Source organism: Rattus rattus, chromosome 1 (genome assembly GCF_011064425.1).
Source record: "Rattus rattus isolate New Zealand chromosome 1, Rrattus_CSIRO_v1, whole genome shotgun sequence".
In the NCBI taxonomy this organism is placed as follows: Eukaryota; Metazoa; Chordata; class Mammalia; order Rodentia; family Muridae; genus Rattus; species Rattus rattus.
Window position 1 is genome coordinate 147,279,555 of NC_046154.1, and position 22,049 is coordinate 147,301,603.

The following is a 22,049-nucleotide window of genomic DNA, read 5'->3' on the forward strand; positions in this document are numbered from 1 at the left end:
GCATGAGAAAAAAGTATTTCCATCTCTTTGTTCTCCTTCTCCAAGAGAAGGAAGGAAGGAAGGAAGGAAGAAAGAAAGAAAGAGAGAGAAAGAAAGAAATTTAGTGGGCCTACAAAAATCATGCAAAGAGCCAAGCATATCTTCTAAATCTTTGTTCCCTTATAAATATTAATTATTCTGTGGAGAAATTGGCTTGCTTGTAAAATTATCACATGTATATTCCATTTAAATATGAATTCTGTTTAAACAAACGTTACAGGTTACTTATAAAGTTTCTCTTTTAAAACAATAAACAAGAAACTGATATTATAGAATTTTCTGGATTCCGTGCTTCCTTTCGAAACGTTTCTAAGTTAGGAGAAGCCAAGCAAGGCTTAGAAGAATCAATATTTGTAAAAGTCTGGCTGTGTCATGGATTTGGAAAGCATGTTTTACTTAAATATAATGTTGAGGGTGAACTGGGGAGAGACAGAAACCCCACGGACTGTTGGCCATCATATGAGACATCACCTAGCTCTCTGCTTCGGACTGGACTTCCATGAATGCTCTTTCGAAGTTGCTTTCTTTTTTGCATTGTGGAACTATTCCTCTCTGTCAGAAGAAGGTCTCCTTGACTTTCCGAAGGGAACATAGTTTACTTTATTTAAGCAGAGTTCTGTGATCACTAAACAAACACCCGGTAGCCGACATCAGCAATAGCAGCAATTGCTCCTACCCCAGAGACAGGGAAACCATCCTGGCTCTCCAATGGCCCTTTCTCAGCTAAAACCAGCTTTGGGGATGATTCAAATCATGCCCGTTTGTTAGGGACCACGCCAGGATTTGTGTGTAAGTCATGAAACATCTATTGCCAAATCAAATACCTATGTTGTGACTATCTACTTCACATGAATTAGTTATGGTTCTACAGTTTTCACCCATCTGAGGTCAAGAATGATTTAAAAATTTGCCCAAGGCACATTTTTCTTCTTAAAATTAAAGCCAGTGCATTTTTTCAAAGACAATATTTGTTACCAACACAGAAATAAACGATTTTCCCAATTTCAACATTTGCTCTCTGTATTTTCTTTACTTCAGTTTCTTCACCTTAAGCAAAGGGGGGCAGCAGCGATGTGCACAGAAGTTCAGGCAGCAGGGCAGGCAGTGTCAGAGTCCACGGAGCTAGAGTTACACGTGACTGTGAGTTCCGGGCACCAAACTTGGTCCGCTTCCAGAACAGTACGCGTTCTCCACCGCTGAGCTATCTCTCCAGCTCCTCCATCCCTGCACCATTTGTTCCTTTCTGTTTGTCTGTCTGTCTTTCTGTCTGTCTGTCTGTCTGTCTGTTTGTGGAAAGGTCTCATTTTGCAGCCCTGGCTGACCTCAAACTCACGCAAGGTGTGTGCCACCGCACCAGGGTCAACGTTTCATTTTAAATTTCTATCCTGATCATTTTGAGCAAACGAGACCATGTTTTCAAATTCTAATTTCTACAAGAATATATGCTTTCCATACATCTGTGTCCTAAATTCCTGCTTCCTTTGCACAGGGCTGCGGAGGGTCGCACGTAGGTAATAGACACCTTAATCTCTATTCTTCTGCTGCCACTTATAGAATACCACATTTAATTGTTGGGAACCATGACTTATTTAATCACAGCAGATTTCCTGTGCATGCTGTACTAGGACTGTAACAAAATCCCTTTATCAGTAAAGACGTAAATAAAGACATTTATTCAACCCTCATTTCTGCAGGTTCACGAACAGGTGTAAAAACCCTGTCAGAAATAGCAGGCCAAGAACTGGACTGAAACCTTCCATTCTGCCCATGACTGCCTGGGGTAAGGACAGATAAGGAAATGGCCTAAACAGGGAACCACCCTGCCTAGGGTGAGGACAGAGAGAGAAGTGACTCCAAAAAAAAAGACAATGCGAGGAAATACCACAGATTCCACAAGATGGGCAGCACAGGGCCAAATGTAGGAAACAACCTTCCCATTTGAGTTGACCAATAATTTTAAAAGTTGCTCAGGGTAACCAATCGCAGTCGTTCAACTCAGGCGACTGCTGAATTCCCCGCCAAAATGTTTATAAAAAGTGTGTGCTTTGTGAGTTCAGGGTCTCCACTTGCCTGCGTGCTGGGGGTCCCCAACGCACGTTGGAACAATAAACCTCTTGCGGATTGCAGCGATTCCGGTCTCTGTGGCCTTATTGAGTGGGGGTCTTCTGACAGACTCGTGCACAGGATGAGGCCCCTCTAGCTAGGATATAACATGACAGAACAGAGAGAAAATTGCTGAAGTGAGCAAACATTTGAGGTGCGCTTGCTTTTTGGTAACTTGGTGTATCATTTGTTCTCTGCTGCTGTGATATGACAATGTGATCAGAGGCAACTTACACAAGAGTTCGTTTTTGGCTTATGGTCCAGGTGGATGGTCCATGGGGGATGGTCCAGAGGGATGGTCCAGAGGGATGGTCCCAGGGGGATGGTCCAAAGGAGATGGTCCTGAGGAATGGTCCAAGGGGACGGTCCAAGGGAGATGGTCCTGACGGATGGTCCAGGGGTATGGTCCAGGGGGATGATCCATGGGGTATGGTCCAGGGGGATGATCCTAGGGAGATGGTCCTGAGGGATGGTCCAAGGGAGATGGTCTTGAGGGGTGGTCCAGGGAGATGGTCCAGAGGGATGGTCCAGGGGGATGGTCCAGGGGGGTGGTCCAAGGGAGATGGTCCTGAGGAATGGTCCAGGGGGACTGTCCAGAGGGATGGTCATATTGGTGAGGGAGGCATGCATGAGGAAGCCAGAGGAGGAAGCTGGCTGCTGACATTTCTATCTGCTTACAGAAAGTGGAAAGAGCAATCAGGAAGCAGGGAGAGCTATACACTCATAATCCTGCCTCCAGTGATTCTTCCTGCCCCCTTGGCTTCACCTCCTAAAGGTTCCACTATGTCCCCCAAACAGCACACTATCTCATTCAGATTATAATACCTCCTCTCAAGAAACCTAATACACTTTGTGAGAGCACCATTGAAACCTTCTGAGGGATGCCCCGGACTTTGCACACAGCTTTCCCTGTTAAAGGCTTCATCAGCCCCACACTGCTATACAAGGGATCCAGCTTTTAGCATAGGAACCTTGGAAGGGCACATCCCCACGTCCAATGCTAAGCCTTTCACACATCACTTGTTTTCATCATCTATTCTCACTCCTTTTGTCCAGTTTATGGGGGGAAGGTATTGTAGCCTTCTTTGTTTTATTGGCACATGTTCCTCTATGCCACCTTAAACTTTCATTGTGAACCACATCTAACAGAATAACAGTGAGTCATTTCACTTTAGGGATCTGGGATATAGCTGAGAGTATCCCTAGTAAGTACTTAACATGTATGAAGCCCTAGGCTCTCTCATATCAAGACCTCTCTCTCTCTCTCTCTCTCTCTCTCTCTCTCTCTCACACACACACACACACACACACACACACACACACACACACACACACAAAACATGGGGCTGACTGTGGAAATGGGATAGAACCACCATCGTGCCCATTTCAGACCAGTGCATATTTGTTAAGCGTCTTCTAAGGAACTCCTGCCAGGAGGGCCTCGTGCCTCTATAAGCAGGAAAGGGGGATGAAGGGGACAGAAACACACCCTGTCCTTGAGTGTAGCTAAAAGGTCTACTATTTCCAACAGAGAGTGTTACTGTTAATCTATGGAATAAAACCGTGTGGTGAGAACAAGAAGTGTGAAGCCCACCCATTGATAGACAGTTCGGGCGGGAACTCCAGCACCGTCCTAGCATTCCCAGTCCCTGTCTGTAGGATGCTGTCAGCCCCTGATTTGATGCTATTCTCAATGTTTGATCTCTCAATCAAGCTACCATAGCTGTCTCTACTCCATAGTGTCTCTACTGGATGGTGTTGCCTTCTGATTGCCTTCTACTACTTTCTATGTATGTATGTATGTATGTATGTATGTATGTATGTATGTATGTACGTATGTAGGTATTATCTGCTCCCTGGCCTTTTTCCTTTTTATATGCTTACTAAACTCACTCATACACAACTAAATAGCATAATTATTATCCTCCAGACCACACAGAACATCTCGCAAAAAACAAAAACCTCAAGCACCAATGGTTATCTTAACATCAGCCTAAAACACCCATGTTCCTGGTACTTAGCTGTAACTAGAGGGGGAAAAAAAAAAAAATATATATATATATATATATATATATATATATATATATATATATCACTATCTATTCTTAACATCCTCCACTCAGACTGAGCAATTTTGGCTCCTTTTGCTACCTGTAATGTGATACCCCAGTAACTGGAAAGTCACCCAGGTATGTTCCTTAAAGCAATATATGTCAGTCCTCACATTGTGAGACATGATTCTTGCTGCTTCTTGTCATCCAACTGACAAGAGAGTTGGAGAGCACTCAGAAGTTTATGGGAAGCTTTAGAAGGGAAATAATTTTTTCCTTTTGTGCTGTGGATGAGTTAACTAGCAAGAATGTCTAGAATTTGGAAAGGATTCCCAATCTTTTTGACAAACTTCTAAGCACAAGAGAGTTAAAGATATTCAGTTACATGTATCCAGTTTAAGAACAAACACTGTGACTGTGGACATGAGATTGCTGGCCTTTAAAGGGACAGTGTTAGCTGGCAATTCTGTGTAATCTCTCCAAACTTCTTCCTCTGTCTGACTTGCAGTTCTCTTAGTCATAATGATGTCACCACATATTTTTGCTCTAAATTCTCAAACTCACATGTAAAATTAAAGCATAGGAGTTTCTCACTCCACCCAAGAAGAATCTATGATTCAGCTGACTTGTTTTAAAAAATTATTTCACTCGGGTTTTACACTACTCAGTAACTCAATGTCCCTATTTTCTACATTTTTCTCCGGAAACACAATTAGTTCCTCAGAGCTGCAAGACTTTTGTTTTTCCACAAAACACTCAAAGACGCACTTGGTTTTACATTCTTAGAGAATTTGGTTTTGTTTTATCTTTTCTGTGGTTAAACTTAAAGTAAGTATAAAGCCTGAAACTCTGACTTGACAGACACCTACCTATGGCACTTACGGACCAGCACCCTATTCTCCAATTGTTCAACAACTACAACTTCTGGGACCACAAGGAGTATAGATGTAAGGCAGTCAAACCAACATATACTCACAGCTGATTGGTCCAGAAAGAGACCTGACTCCCAAAGCAGCCAATCGGATTCCTTCCTCTGGTCATTTTGAATTGAATCCAACACTGAGGGGTTTTCTTTCTAGTAGTAGATGCCACACAGTGATGAGATCCAGCACACCCTGGTTTTTAGTGAGCTTTTTCCCTGCTCCGTAGAGGACCATCAGAGCATAAAACTGACAGGGGGAGAGAGAGAGAGAGAGAGAGAGAGAGAGAGAGAGAGAGAGAGGTGGGGGAAGGGTGGGGAAGGGAGGGAGGAGAGAGAGGTGGGGGAAGGGGAGGGGAAAAGAAGGGAGGGAGGAGAGGAGGGGAGGGGAGGGAGGAGGAGGGGGAGGGAGGGGGAGGAAAGGGAGGGGAGAGAAGGGGAGGGAGAAGAGGAGAGGGGAGGGGGGAAGGAGAAAGGAGAGGAGAGCAGAGGAGGGAGGGGAGGGGAGAGGAAAAAAGGCTAGAAAGGCATAAAAGACTCAGCATTTGGGTCTCTAGTTCCCACTGTTCCTAAAGCAAGGTATATCTTCATCCACGTTGAGATTTTAGCCTCTGGTAAATGCTTCTTCCTATACAAATACTTCACAATGGCTTGTTATTCACTACTGTACATACTCAGTAATGTTTGGGCCAATTCCTAAATGTATGTTTTAAATTCTGAAAGCTGATCAAAACAGAAGCTCAATTCTCTGCACTAGTGTGCATTTTCATCTACACATTAATGAAAGGAAAGGTTATGGACAAATTCCAGAATTTTCCAGCATTCTAGTTCTCTCTACCCCTACCTTCAAAATTCTGCTTTTCAAAAATAATGATCAACAACTCAGCAATCAGCTGTACTTTCAGTTTTCCCAGTGCTCCTAGGCACATGAGAGGAGACTAAATCCGGTCCCAGGCGTGTCCCCTCACAGTAGTACAAACTCAGAGGTCACAGCTTCAGTGATGTGGCTAACAGCAGCCTGGTGTTCCGTTGAAACAATTTTAGTGCAGTAAGTTATCTGCTCAAAATTCAGGCTTTTAAGTTTGTTTAAACCAGCAGCTATACATTGCCTGTTTCTACCCAAAATATTTCTATTTATTTACCCCTGCCCAACAATTTCTATTGACAGATCTTTTGACCTAAAAAAAAAAAAAAAAAGCTGTAAAGAATCAGATAATAGAACTCGGTCTAACCTCCATGCCAACCCAGCAATTTTAAGCCTTGTAGGACATTCTGAGAACTGAATGCAGAGAGGGAATTGATGGACATTTCAGAGAGAGCTGCAGAAACCGTGACCCTGTGAACCTTTCATCCTGTCTGTGTGAAGACTCAAGCTGGAGCCTTTCAACTCGCTGTTCCTGCCTTGGCCTCAGCAATGTCCAGGGTCTGGAACACTTGTCTCAGAGGTTGTCCTACGCTTTGTCTGATCTCTTGCTCCTGGGGAAATGCAGGTCGAGCATTTGAAACCATGCTGTCTTGGTGGTCCTGCGTGATGCTGCCCTGCAGTGTCAGGAGGATCTGTTCCATTCTCTATTCCAAACTACAACACTGCCGTATCTGATTCCGTGGTTAATGTAGCTTCTGTCAGTTCTTCCATTTAGAGGCCTACTCACTTCTCTATAATTAATACAGACTTTTAGGCTCAACTGCTTACCATGGTTTGAACCGAGTGATACACTTGTGGCTATAAACAGCAATTTTCTCCTTCTGGTCCACATTGAATTAGCTGGGATTTTCCTGAACATTTTTGTATCCTTTCTTTTCCCTTGGATTTCGGTATCGGCATATTAGCATTGAGAGACAGATACCCTTTAACTGACTGACTCATTTTGATGTTTGAACGGGTACAGCTTGGGTCAGTGCCTGCTCCTGAAAGCCCATTCTGTGTCCCTTCAACATACCCGTGCTTTTCCTTGAGCTCCACAATAGCATCATCTGGGACCTGGAATCAGCGACTGTTTTGTTCTTGGAGCCTGGGGGAAGCAGGGGGTGGGAGGTGCCTCCACCTGGAAGGGCGTTAGAGACTAAGATACCTTTGCTGAAAGTGCTCGTTTCTCCTTGGCCATTCTTGCTTTAAGCCCTTGCAGCACAGCAGGCTATAAAAATGAACTTTTTTGAGTGAAAATTCAACTTACGCTTCTTAATATTCCTGTCAGGATTTTCCTTCATTCCACCACACATTTATATGTCTGTTTGTCCTGCTTCACTTATGTCGGGCCACAGTTTCCTCAGAGATGGAAATGCTCCACCCTGGAGGGAAGCTCTTTAAACAGGAAGAAGATAAACTACTCAAAATAGCTTCAGGATGTCCCTGAAGCGGACCAGATTCACTAGGCCCTGCCAGAGCAAGCAATAAAAGCTAAGAGTCCCTCTCAGACCAGATAAGCTTCAAAGAAAACTCTTGAGACCAGACCAGCTGTCTGGAAAACGCAGAAACCGCTAAGCTGCCTGGAGAGGTTTTAGACCCATTGAGTCACTTCAAAAGGATGCTTTCCAACTGGATGAGCTGCCTTTAGGATGTGCGGTGTGCTCCGGGCTTCTAGCTGTTGTGAGTTGTCACCAGTGCTAGGGTGGTCTTTAGCGACGCAGCTGTCTTTGAATCAGTTCTGCTCCTGTAAGTAATCCTTCACCCATATTCCTGTAAGAAACCACAACAAAACTCACTGGTTCACCAAGTTGGACTTTACTGGTATCTGAAGGACTCTAGCCAGCCCAAGCCCAGCAAACGTGGCTCTGACAGGCTTTGCCCTTCTCCCGTATTCCCTCAGCCTTGTTAAAAAAAAAAAAAAAAAAAAAAACAACCCATTAGCTAGCCACCAAGGGCTATTATATTCCCTTATTTGGCCACTTCCTCCTCCTGAGGCTGACTATCAAGGCCCAGCTATCAGAGTACTGAAGTCAACAATCAAAAGCCCACCTAATTAACACACCCAATTACAATTAAACACCTCATCCTTACCCAGGGTTTCCCCTTTTACCTTTATAAACCACCATTTCCCTGTGTGTCTCCTTTCTAAAATCCAGAAACAGTCCTTTGTCCCACTCTGGGACGAATACCACTGCCTTATCTCCCTTGTTCCCTTCCCCTTCTCTCTCACCCTGTATCTCCTGTCTTAGTCTCTTATTTCCCACCTTCTGTCCCCCTGGACCAAATAAATCTTCTTTGCGCTGAGAACTTGGTCTTGGAGGTCCTGTGCCATACCCATCTCTTACCTATACTTTAGTCTGTTGTGGGTTTCCTCTCTGAAGTGAGTAGACGTATGGTTTCACCTCCCAGAAAAGGTTTTGTCACATAACAACTTCCTATTGCTGTAATAAAGGCCATAGCCAAACGTCAGGTGCAGTGGCACACAGCTTTAACCCCAGCATGTGAGAGACTGGTGTATCTCGTGCGTTCAAGGTCAGCCTAGTCTATATAGTGAGTTCTAGGGCAGTCAAACAAGATATTGAAACTCTATCTCAAAAACAGCCAGTAGCTAGGGGAGGAAAGGGTTTATTTGGTTACACTTCCATTATCACTGAGAGACGTCAGGGCAGGGACGCAGGTCAGAGTCATGGAGGCAGGAGCTGATGCAGGCGTCAGAGGAGCGCTGCTTTCTGGCTTTCTCCTCATGATTTGCTGAGCTTCCTCAGCTTGCTTTTTATAGCACCCTGTGCCCCGCACCATGGGGCAGCCATATCAATTTTTAATCAAGAAAATGTCCAAAAACTTAATCTACTTTTCACTTCTTCTCTTATAATTTTCTGATCTAGCAAGAAAGAGTTGAGGACGGTGTTGTACATTCTAGGTAATCCTGGGACTTAAAGATTTAGTTAGTCTCCATTACATACCACAGCTTCCTCCTTCTCTGCTTTTGTTTTTAATCTGTGTGAGGCAAGCATACACAGGCCCATCCGAGGACATCCATCAGAGGTCAATCCTTACCTTGTTCCTCGTTTTGCTGTTTCACCAATAAATGTACCAGGACAGCAACAGGATTCTCCAGCCTCTGTGCTCCATCTCACCATGGGAAGTTATAAGAGGGCACCACTATGCCCAGTTTGACACAGATTCTGGGCACTCAAATCAGGTCTGAAAACTTCCACAAGTGTTCATGTCTCTGAACCATCTCTCCAGTCACTTAATCTTAAATTCTTCATTTTTAACCTGTCATTGTTCTAGCTAAGCAGCTCTTTAAGGGAACTCTGATTTTTGAGAATGGACCATATCCAGGCTTATTTTTTGGAGGGAAGAGACATGTTTTACTTCTGAAATTTTAAATGCCATTATCCTCTTATCAAATTTATTCTAAATATCCTATAAATTTATGATTTTGCTAGATAAAATTTCATAACATTCCCTTTCAGGCTAAAGTAGATTTCAGCCTATGTATTTTGGAAAGGGCCATTTTGTTAAAGCATCTCATAGTTCAATTGTTTTTCATCTGAAAATACAGAAGCTCCTCTACTTTACAAACAGCTTTATTTTCAAAAGTTAATGTCGATCCCCAAGGCTAGTTCAGACTGACAACACACAAGCAATTCTCGAGCCTCTGGTAAGAATGAACGCGTGTAGGTTTGGATAACTGAAGTCAGTCAATGTAGACAGAGCGACATAGAGAGAGCTGAATGGATGTGTGTTATACCTATAGAAACAAAGTCAGGTACAAATTCTAGTGAAAAAAAATAAAATCTCAAAATGAATGCCAGCTAAAATTAGCTGAAGTCAATTATTTAGTAGAAACTGCCATGAGTGGATTTAAGACAGCAAGCGGAATGCAGGGATTAGACCCAGGCTCCCCACACATTTCTAGCAACATGCAGCTTGGTCTTCATATGGGTCCCTAACAATTAGAGTGAGGGATGTCTCTGACTCTGATGCCTTCCATTGGACCCCATCACCCTACCTGGACTGCCTGGTTGAACCTCAGTGGGAAAGGATATGCCTAGTCCTGCTGGGACCAGATGTCCCAGGGTGGGGAGGTACCCAGGGGGAGCTTCTTCTTCTCTGAGGAGTGTGGAGGGAGTGATGAAGACAGGGATTTGTAAGGGTGGGACTGGGAGGAGAGGAGGGAGATGGAGCTGCAATCGGGATGTAAAGCGAATTAAAATAAATAAAGGATTGGAAAAATAGCAAGCTGAAAGTGGGCTGAGACTTTCAGATACCTGGGCATACTCTTGACACTGGCATTAAAGAAATGTGGATTTGAATCTAGAGCTGATGCTCAGTGGTAGATTGTGTTTAGTAGAAACCCTGAGATCAATTTCCATACACATATGTTGTGCACATGTGTTTATATATGTACATTAAGATATACTGAGGTATGTATATATTTAAGCTCCTTCAACCTCCACATAATATCCAAATGCTAATGCAATCCATATTTGGCATATCATAGAGGAATATGTAATTCTGCTATAGAAAGCCAGCTAAATATGCAGGATGAGTGAAAGCCACGAGGTGGTTAAGCACACCTAGTATTTACGAAAGCAACTCCCAAACACGGAGAAAGCTCTCTAGATGGACTAATGGTGCATAATGAGTAGGCAAGCGGCTCCAGAGATCCAGGCACAATACCGCAAGAATCCTTAAACACAAAGTAACGTCTAAGGCACACTGAATATAGTAAAACACATGGAATCTGTGCTGGAGCAAACACAAACAGTGCTTAGATAGAAAGTGATGAAAAAGAGCAAGGGTCAAACCCCAGATCATGTTGACTGGAACCCGAAAGCTACAGTCTTAGCTAACCATTTTAGCAACCCGCCATGTTCTTGTTCCAGCACAGATTATGCTTGGCTCAAAAACTTTCAAGGAAGTCTGATGCCATTCTCCAAGCCACTTGGCAAGTCCCAACTTTCAGCAGGCATATTAAATGCAACTCTTGGGTTCAGAAAGTGGGTGCATTGGCATTAGATAAATTTCTATCTGGTTGGATTTTTTTTAAATATAAATAGCCATATCATCAATCGAAAGGGTTTATGAATCAGAGAGAAAAAATGGGAAATCTGCCCTGTTTGAGCCCATCCCAGGAGCCTCCTGAATCTTATAGCATCTTACTATCTGCTTTTGAAGAGTTTAATGAACCATATGATTTAGCTTGTGAAGTTTTTCATGACAAAGAGCACCACTCTCTGTCTGAGCCAGTTTCTATGATCAGTGAGCATACGTTCTAAGCTTGATACCTCTTACTCTACGTTTTAATCTTAGCCAAAAAGTTCGGAGAACTATACCTCTGTTTCAACATAATAATGTCTCCAGGCAGTTAAACCCACTGTGGGTCACGCATCTACAATAGGACACTACCCACATCAGGGATCACTGTGAATCTAACACAAAGCTCTCTACAGTTGGGTGGAGTGGTGATATTTAAAGAGACAGCAGTCAGAGGACAGGGGTTTTAGAGAGATAGCTCAGCAGTTACAAGCACCTACTGCCCTTGAAAGGACTCAGGCTGGTTCCCAGGATCAGGGGTGGGTGACATCAATCCAGTTTCAGAGGATCTGACACCCACTTCTGATCCCTCCGGGTACCAGTATATAGGTTGTGACCTACATAAACATAGGCTGTCTGAGTTAAGGTTTCTGTTGCAGTAGTCAAACACCACAGGCAAAATCAGCACGGGAAGGGAAGAATTTATTTGATGTTCACATACACATGGCACTCCATCATCAAAGGAAGTCTGGGATGGAATTCAGGGCAAGGACCAAGAGATAGGAACTGAAGCAGAAGCCACCAAGAAACACTGCTTAATGGCCCGGTCCACATCTCTCTTGCTTTCTTATAGTACTCAGGACTGGTGAGCCCACAGGTGACACTGACCACAGTGTGTGTGACACTGCCATATTAGCCATAATAGCCAACAATCTAGAAGTACCACAGCTTTGCCTACAGGCCAATCTGTGGAGAGTATGAGAGCTGGTCTTGGTTGTTAATTTCACTACATCTAGAATTAAGTTGAGTGGCTAGATATGACTGTAAGGGATGGTTTTTCTTCGTTAAATTGTATGAAACAGGAAGACTCACTTTTAGTCCAGTCCTTTTGAAGTGTGACAATCTATCTTTACTCGAGGCCATATCTTCTGCTAGCTGCCTATGGGAAGGACATAGAAGGAAGCCTGCTCTTGCTGTCTACTTCCTCTCATTGGCAAGTTCACTCACTCAGTGGCATTAGAGCCTACTTCTGTAGGATTGCACTGAAGACAAACTGAGACATCCAGCCTCACAGAGTGAACAATTATTGCAGTCATGAACTTTTTGTTGGTAGACAGCCATTGTTGGACTAGCTAGACCATAGCCTGTATGTCATTCTTGTGTGTGTGTGTGTGTGTGTGTGTGTGTGTAGTCAGAAATATGTTTTATATAAATATATAATAAATATACAAAATATATTTTATAACAAACACACATATGCACATGCACACTCACATGCACACATATGAATTTATTCTGCTGGTTCTGTTGCTCCTCAGAGACCTGACTAATACAGAGGGCGCTTTATCAATTGAGGTTTCGTCTTCCCAAAAGTCTTGAGTTTGTGTCAAGTTGACATAAATCTACCCAGCACATACACAAAACACTCATAAATAAAAAAGTAAAAATCAATAAATGTCTTTAAGGAGAGGGTTAAAAAGAAAGAAAGATTGAGATACCAGTGGAAGTTTAGATCATATACTCAACTCTACTGTGCTGGATTTGAGATGATTTTGAGGTAGACGTGAATGTAGCAGTCAGCTGTTCAGTTCTGTCTCATGTATTCTAGCATTCCACTGCCCCAAATGTGGTCCTAAAGCTATCCTCATGGGTACCTCAGATTCCATGCATCAAACCCCATACATATACATATAGATATTTCTTGCATTAGGACTCTAGATCGAGATATCTGTGCTTGCTCTTGTTTCAAGGGACCTGAGTTTAGTTCCCAGTACCCACATCAGGCAACTCACAACCATCTACAGCCAAATACTACAGAATGTTGGCGTTTGGGTAAGCTAATTGGTAAAAGCACACAGGAGTTTACCTTTCTCTCTCCCCTTCCCCCTCCCCTCCCTTCCTCTCTTCTCCTCTCTCTCTCTCTCTCTCTCTCTCTCTCTCTCTCTCTCTCCTCCCTCTCTCCTCTCTCTCTCTCTCTCTCTCTCTCTCTCTCTCTCTCTCTCTCTCTCTCTCTTTCTCTCTGTATGGGGTGTAGGGTGTGTGTGTGTGTGTGTGTGTGTGTGTGTGTGTGTGTGTGTGTGCATGTGTGTGTGTGTGTGTGTCTTTGAAAATACTCCATAGTGTAAATTTCATCTAGCCTCTGATATCAGCCTTTGGTGCATTTTATTATTTTTTAAAGCTCATGCTTAGCTTTGCGCAGTGGCAGTATCGTAGCCAATGAGGTTTATCCGAGGCGCGATTATTGCTAATTGAAAACTTTTCCTAAAGCTCATGCTTTGTCATTTCCTTTCATTACATAGAGGGAAGTCTTTTTTTCTGGCATTAATCCTCTTTAGGGCTTCAATACTCTCAAGGCTCATATTAGCAACAGTGTATTAATTACTTTTCTTGTCCTAGTGAGTCAATACCTGACAAGAGTCACCTTAGGGAAGGAAGAGTTTCTTTTGCCTCCATCATGGAAGGAGGACACAGGGCAGGAGTAGGAGGTAGCCAGAAACTCTGCACCTACAATCAGGAAGCAGAGGGCAGACAGGAAGCAGCACCAGGCTGCAAAGTCTCAGGCCAGCCCTTCCTGATTCCTTCCTCCAGAGCAGCTCTACCTCCTAAAGGTTCCAGTGTTCTTAACCAGTGCCATCAGCTAGGGACCAATTGTCCAAATGGGTGAGCCTTTGTGGAGCAGGACACAGAGAGTGCTACAATACTGAATGGCTAGAGTCCTAAGAATCCTGTCACTCCCGGTAATTCAGCAATTAGTTGTTAGTTGTCTTAAGTCACAAGAGGGATGGATCCTCGTGGGACTGAAGGACAGTCATGAGGGCTGTGGGTCTGAATATTGCCTTATGACAACCATGCCCCAAATCTCTGCTTTCTTGGCTAGACCCTGATATTGTAATTCTGTTCTCCACAATCCACATGGTACTGCACTAACCTGGATGCTTTCCTAAAACCACAGGGTTTTCCCAGCCTCTGCCTAAGAGCTCCTGATGCCGTGCCCCTCACTTGTCTTCTGTGCTATTGTTACTTCTGCTTTTCTGCTTAACCAGCTAGCACAGGGTGGGTGATGATCACTACTCACTCTTACTCACAGCTCTGAAGTAAGCACTTGTGTAGAGAGTGCTGGAGACAGGTTTCCCATGGGCCCAGGCAGGATGTAAAGAGAGGGGATTAGTAAACCTAGCACTTAATAAGTAAAATCTAAACAACTTCATTCCTGATAACTGATCTTTTCAATAAGAACTTGAGACTGGGTACATAGTTCAGTTGCCTAACATGCATGAATTTGTCACACAAATAATGATTTATTTGTAAATTCTAATATATTTTAAATGATACTACCTTTTCTTTCTGATTTTTAACTTGTTAAAAATGCAACCATATTTGAAAGCCTATTTAGTTAATAAATGATACTGACTTATGAATAATAATAACAAAAAGAGTGGTATAAATGCATCCTATGACATTACATGCATCAAGTCTCAATAAAGTAGCATTAGGAAACATTACATGTGTTCAAGTGGCACATTTTTAAGTAGTTTAAGCTATTGCTTTATGTATATTAAGTTCTTGGTACTTAATAAATGTCAAAACATGACAAATTAATGAATGGACAATTATATTGTTTTCAGAAACCATATAATATATTTTGCATCAAAAATGGTGATCGATATTGATTCTTAAAGAGTAGTCTGATAAAAGACCAGACCAATAAAAAAATATTATTTGCTGAACAATGGAACTCTCAGGATTTGGTGAACAGCAAAAAACAATTGATGTTTGCTGACTTACTATTACAACCCAGTAACACTACTGGTTACCAGTCCCAGCTGCTACCTAACCATTCTCACTTCCATTTATTTTTCTCCCATTCCCCTACCAACTGAACAAAACCAAGTCAACCCAATATCAAATCCCAAGGCAGATCCCTAAGAACCTGAGGTACTCAGTGTGTGGAATGGCCATGGAAACTGTTCTGGAAAAAGAAGGCATGTCAACTAAGGGCAACAGGCTAACCAGAGACTCCTAATCCTCAGTTAGAGAAGCTTTTCTCTTCCTCTCTTTGAGCACGAAGAAAAAAGAGGCCAATTTTTTGACCTTGCTTCCAGCAGAAAGCCAGTCTCATGACTTCCAGGAAACCATCCTTGGTCCAAAGAACTAACAGAGCTACTTGTGGGTCCACGAGGGTGTCAAGGCCAAGAGTTAGAGTCTTTTTCATGATTGCTGACCAGCAAACCTCTGCCACTTCTTGAGCTGAACGCAATATGACCCCGCGTTTAGACTCCCTTAAGCAAGGTATTTCTTTCCAAATGGAAGAAAATTAGCATCAATTTCAATTATTTATTAGACACTTACTACTGCAAGATTCCTAGGCAAACTGGAAATTTCTCTCTTTTTTCCTTTTCACTTTTTAAAAACTTTTTATTGATGTTTCGTGGACTTCACATCATCTCCCATCCCTTTGTATTCACCCTGCACCCTTGCAACCTCCCCACCAAAAGGAAATAAAACAATAAAAATAAAGAATAAAAATCAAACAATTGAAAGTCTTATCATGGAAGCTGTGTCACAGTGTGTCACACAATATACCTTTTTGTTCTTACAGCTTACTTTTTACTTGCAAATTGCACATTTTACTTGCAAATGCTCACTGCAATAGCCATTGGTCTAGTTCAGGGTCTCTGGCTTCTGCTATCAACATGGGATCCTCACTAGGAATCCTCTGAGATGTTCTGTTGCTGTCCTATGTCATGAAGATCCTGCAGCTTTTGTCTGCAGGACCTAAGCACTCCAGCAGTTAGTTCACAGATGGCTGGATGTTGGGCTGGGCCAACTCAAAGGCCTGGATCTGAGCCTAGGTGGTAGTTGAGGTGGTCAGCTTGCCAACTCTCCCACATCCACACCATCAGAGCCGGTGAGCTCTACATCACTGCCCCGGGTAACTCATCCAGTGCCACAGCCAGCAAGGGGCAGGCCCAGCTTTCCTGCATTCACCTTGTCAGTGCCCGCTCACCCTCAAGAGCATCACGAGAGTCAGTCCTACTGTGCTGTCTAGGTAATCACAGGGCCCATTCTCCCAAGTGCTGAAACCAGTGAGGGTCAGGGCCAGCTCAGCACAACTGTTGGACACTAACGTGGTCCCTGGCAGCAGCCCAGACCAGAGACGTCCACGTGGCCTTTGGTGGTGAAATGAGCCATAGACTCCACACAGTCCCTAGACATGGCCCTCAGTGGCAGCATAGGCTAGGACTTCACCATGGCCTCTGGTGGCAGGAACGGCTACTCACATCAGGCTGTTTCTTTACAATCCTCAAACCATTCTGCTCTCCCATTTCTCCACCACACACTCGCACCCTGAAATGGCTCCCACTGCAGGCAGGTCCAAGCTGGAATCCTCTAACCCTTTGAGATTCTCTGATCTGAAATGCATTTAGTCAACAGAAATGAGAATGGTTATTATTCTACTCTGAGTCTCCTTTCGACCAGTGGGTGAGTTCAGATGAGAAGCTGGGATCCTCTTGCTAAGAATCTGTCTACAAGGAGAACACTGGATGTGACGTGGAGAAAATCCGTTAAGTCGCTGCTTATGTCCACTGCCCTGTCACTGTGTTGTCCCATCTTGACATTCTGTTTGCTGTAATTACAAGCAAGCCACTTCATGCTCTCCTCTTACAAACACAGAAAGAAAGTGGGATTGAATTATGTGCACATGTGTGTGACTAAGCATGTATGTCTGTCTACCAAGAGAATGAAGAAAACAAGTCAACCGCATCACGAGAGTTACAGTGAATCTCAACTAAATAGGGGTGTGCAAAGCACATTGGAAAAAACCCAAACCAAACCAAGCCTACAAGAAAAACAAAAAACCAAACCGAGCAAACAAAAAACAAGGGATGCACTCTCTGAAAGTGTTATGTAGGAACTTGAATTGCTAACAATTAGCATCAGCATTGCATACAGTTATGTCACATTACTGCTTTAATTTGCATTTCCCTGATGGCTTGCAGCAGAGCAAATTTGCATCTGTGTTGCACGGCTTCTGTAGTGAGGGGTCTGCTCACATCGTCTGCTCATTTCTTACTGTTTTATTGTTAAATTTTCACATACTTTGGAGACACGCTATTTATCATACATGCATAGCATCGACTTGGCTCTCCAAAGGGATTCTCAACCTGCAACTTTTCTTCATGTCTGAGTTATCCTTTCCTCTAATACGCTTCATTTGTAAGAGTCCATTATATGCAGTTTCTACATTAGGTTCTGTATCACTGTGGTAGACAGAACAGCACAGGCCTTCAACAAATGCCCATTAAAGTCGAGGAGCTTACATCAATAACGGTGTCATTACAAGTTCAGCGATGTAGCAGTCTGCAAGTGTTTATGTGCTATGGTTTCAAGTGACTAAAAATACTGTTTCACCAGGAAAAGGGATACTTGTGGAGGTGTAAGACATGACTGGTAAGGGACATTTGTGACTGTGAAACATGTCTTTCCGTGTGTGCAGGTGCATTTGTGCACATGTGGGTAAACCTCCGATGCTATTCCTGGGTTTGTCTGCCTTGTGACTCGCAGCAGGGTTTCTCACTGGCCTGGAGTTCACCAGCTAGCTCAGGACTCCTGGCTAGTGAGCCCAGGCTTCCGCCTGACTCTGCCTCTCCAGGGCTGGGACTGGAAGCCCACAGGACATACCCGACTTCGGGCCCTAAGGACTGAGCCCAGTTCCTTGTGCCTTTTATCCCCGAGCCATCTCTTCAGCCCAACTTCTGCCGCATGATATCCTGCTGCCTGTAGAACATTTGAAAAAAAATCAAACTAATGTCTCTCAGCTAGTCGCTTGCTTTCATGTTTATCAAAACGCAAACAGGGCTAACTTCCTGATTTACTCATTTATCTATAGAAATAATTAATGACTGTCAACACTGAAACAGAACAGCAGTGTTCCCAGCTGGAAACCACTCTAGGGTTCAGAAATGTACTTGCAATTACAGTGCAAGGTCATTCCAACATTACAAAAATAGGATTTAATTGAGTTTGGGTAGAATTATTCCCAATAAACGAATCCAGTGAATTCAAGATTCACAGTGGGAATAAACAGTAAATGAATGTTTCTTCAAAGGGCTTTTTCCTTCCAGCCTCAGCAGTAACAGCGTTTAGCCTGCCTTCTGCAAAGTGGTCCTCGCCAGGAGAGACACTGACTATGGCCGGTACTGGTCTGAGGTAGAGCTTGTCTTTCCTACTTCACACGGATTTCCTGGTCTGTGCACACATGTGCGGGTGAATAAAGTGCTTTGCTTCTGTCATTAAGACATTGACATAAATACCCCTGAAGTAAGGAAGAAAGACTTCAGAATTCAATTGAACCCCTTTGAAGTTTCCATCCTGGTCTGATGGGGATTCTTCTCTCATCTGCCCCCTCCCTCTTTTAAATGGAGACTTCACACAGCAGGGGACTGACAGACCCTGAAATCAACAGGAAATGAACTCTTTCTGCAACACTGTGTGCTGAAGCATTAAGTTCTAGAGCCCTTGTGAAAGAAGGAGGTGTGTGTGACCCAAAATGAGGGAGAGGCCACTTAGGGCTGCTGGGCTGGTCCAGTGTTTCCCGCTTGCCCCTACCACGGCTGTAGCTACCATTGTTTTTAGGCTGTTTGGTGATGAAAGCAGCCTCAGTTAAGGGAAGACGTTTTCAACAGATTTCCATTGAACTGGAGAAAACAGTAACATTTTCATTTGTTAGAGTAACTTCTCAAAGAGGAACTGTCAGAATCTGTGACATGGTGTGTTCATTGTGAAACTCAATACTTTTACTTGAAACTTTCCGCTTTGTTTTTCTCTGTCTTCTTCTGTTCCAGAGATTCACGATAAATATGGCTGTTGTTCTTTTTAATTCACTCTTTGAATTGAGCTTGCTGGCAGGTATTGTAATTCACACCTTTAATCCCAGTACCTCTGAGGCAGAGGCAGGAGTTTGAGGCCAACCTGACCTTCATAGTGACTTCCAGGTCAGCCAAAGCTACATATGAGAGAAGCAAGGTCTCAGACAGACATAAAAATATAAATAAATATTTTCTTTTAAATTGAGCTTGTAGATAGATTTTTGTATGCAAATGTATAATAATACTTTAATAAACACATTTAAGTGCTGGAGAGATGGCTCAGTGGTTAGGAGCTCTGTCTTCTCTCCCAGAGGCCAAGAGTTCAAATTCCAGCAACCACATGGTGGTTCGCAACCGTCTGTAATGAGATCTGATGCCCTCCTCTGGTGTGTCTGAAGACAGCTACAGTGTTCTTATATATAATAAACAAATAAATCTTTTAAAATATAAACACATTTAAGCTTAAAAACCCCAAACAAGGGGTTGGGGATTTAGCTCAGTGGTAGAGCGCTTGCCTAGCAAGTGCAAGGCGCTGGGTTTGGTCCCCAGCTCGGGGGGGAAAAAAAAAAAGAAAAGAAAAGAAAAAAAAACCAAACAAACCTGGTATGATGGTGCACACCTTTAACCCAGATACTCCAAGTAGAGGCAGAGGCAGAGGCAGGGTGATCTCTGTAAGTCCAAGACCAGCCTGGATTACTCAGTGATTTCCAATCCAGCCAGAACTATATAATAAATCCTATCTAAAACAAAACAAAACAAAACAAAACAAAACAAAACAAAACAAAACAAAATGCTACAGGGGTTTCTATAAGGAGATTTGAAGCAGTTGCTTTTAGGGGAAAAGAAAGTCATTAAGTTGTTTCATTTTGTTTCTTTGTTTTGTCAATTGCTCTTTTTAATTTGAAAATGTCATGGATATTTATAAATTTCAATTAGGGATTTTTTTAACTTTCCATTGCCAAAGCTTTCAAATATGTACAAAAGTGTAGGAGGTTGCCCAGTAAATAATCACAATATGCCCAGAATCAGCCGAGAAGTAGCCACTGAAGGATAGTATGTGGGGAGTGGAGGGGACAAGCTCAGCGAGCATAGTGCTTGCTATATAAGCATTAGGACCTGAATCAGTTCTCAGAACCCACAGCCTATAATCTCAGGTTTAGGGAGCAGGAGAACCCCCAGAGCTGACTGGGGGAAGGGAGAGAGAGAGACAGAGAGAGAGAGAGAGACAGACAGACAGACAGACAGAGAGAGAGAGGGAAGGGAAGAGGAGAGAGCAAGGGAGGGAGGGAAGAAGGAAGGAAAGAAGGAAGGAAGGAAAGAAGGAAGGAAGATTCAAAACATTGCAAAGAGTGATAATTCACATTGTTACCACCTTTGCCATTATCCGCAGGCCTTAGAGGCTAGGAAATACCTTTTTAAACAAATTTTCAAAAAGATATATTTCAAATGTCTTATGGCTGCATAGACTCATTTTAATACAATACTTTTATTAGTTCTTTGATGATTTTATACATGTATGTGATGTATTTTGAATTTGTTGCTGCCCATATACTTGTGGATCCGTAACCAACTACTACCTGATCTACCAGAGGTCAATCTCTTAAAGCAGTGCTTCTCAACCTTCCTAGTGCTGAAACCTTTAATACAGTTCGTCATGTCATGTTGACCCCAACCATGGCTACTTATAACTCTAGTTTTGCTATTGTTATAAATCATAATGTATGTGTCTGATTTGTAGCCTCAACCTACAGGTTGAGAACCACCGCCTTAAAAGACACAAGCTAACTCTCTCTTCCCCACAAGTTGTCAACTCTCAGTAACACCTCTTTGGGAGGTGGGTCTTACAAGCCTCTTCATGCTGGAATGTGGACTTGCTTTACTCAGATCACAGCAGCTGCTTTGAGTTTGAGTGTAACAGTCCGTTGATATTCAGAAGACATTGCTTTGCTCTGGTCCTGTCGGCCTCTCAATCATGGGTTCATAGACATATTTACAGTACTAATATCTGTAGAATAGGTCTTAAGTGCAATACGAAAACAGTTAGTTGTTGCATATAATTTTAAATGCACGCTTGCTCCTTGCTTGGTGCTGCGGTCCAAGCTGTGGCTGATGAGCGGTTCACCCAAGCCCTATGACTAGCTTCACCAAGACACTTCGGTCTCACTCATCTCCACCAAACTGCCAGCTCTGATGCTTTCCCGAGAATGCCAGTTAGTGTTAGGCTGCCAACAACCATCCTTCCCGAAAATGCTGGGAGCTGTTGTTTGAGTCCTACAGGCTAACCGCCCCTGTGCCCCACTCTCTTCTCCTGCCCTCTTTAACCCCAAGGAAGGAAAACACTAAAGACTTCATTATTTTAAAACTGACCAGATAATTCAATGGCTGGGTGAAGAATGTATAGCCCTAAACTCATCAGCCAGCCTATATTAGAATTCTGCTGGAGGTAGAGGCCTCCACCAGCTCTAGTAGATCCCAGATCTTGCATGGTTCATGCTGCTCTCTCCAAAGCGTGACTGAAAAGCCCTTTAACTCTTCCCTCCTCTTCTTCCTGGACCCGGAATTCCCACCTCTTTACCTTCACCCAACAATTGGCTTCTGACATCTTAATTGACATAATCAAGAAACAATTAGGGAACCAGATTTCAGTATCAGCCCCTCCCTCTACATTTAGTTACCTCCATAACAACCATGCCACTATTGTACCCATTTTTCGGCGCTAGCACCGACACGGTATCGAGAATCGGGCGAAAGCCTGTGGGATGAAAGAACACACATACACAGGTTATTCGAGTCAAGCCAGAAGAGGAAGAGAGCTCCTGGTTTCTTTATTGACCAAACTATATATCCAAAGAACACCACTTAGCAGGTATCTGCAAAGCACAGTGGGGAACCCT

General features: G+C 43.2%; 1 non-coding gene across 1 annotated transcript; it reads left to right on the forward strand.

Annotated features, from left to right (window-relative positions):
• Positions 1-13,472: 13,472 nt before the first annotated feature.
• On the forward strand, positions 13,473-13,619 carry LOC116890301. Its single transcript, XR_004386536.1, has one exon. It is a non-coding gene; the product is annotated as a U4 spliceosomal RNA (small nuclear RNA).
• Positions 13,620-22,049: the final 8,430 nt, after the last annotated feature.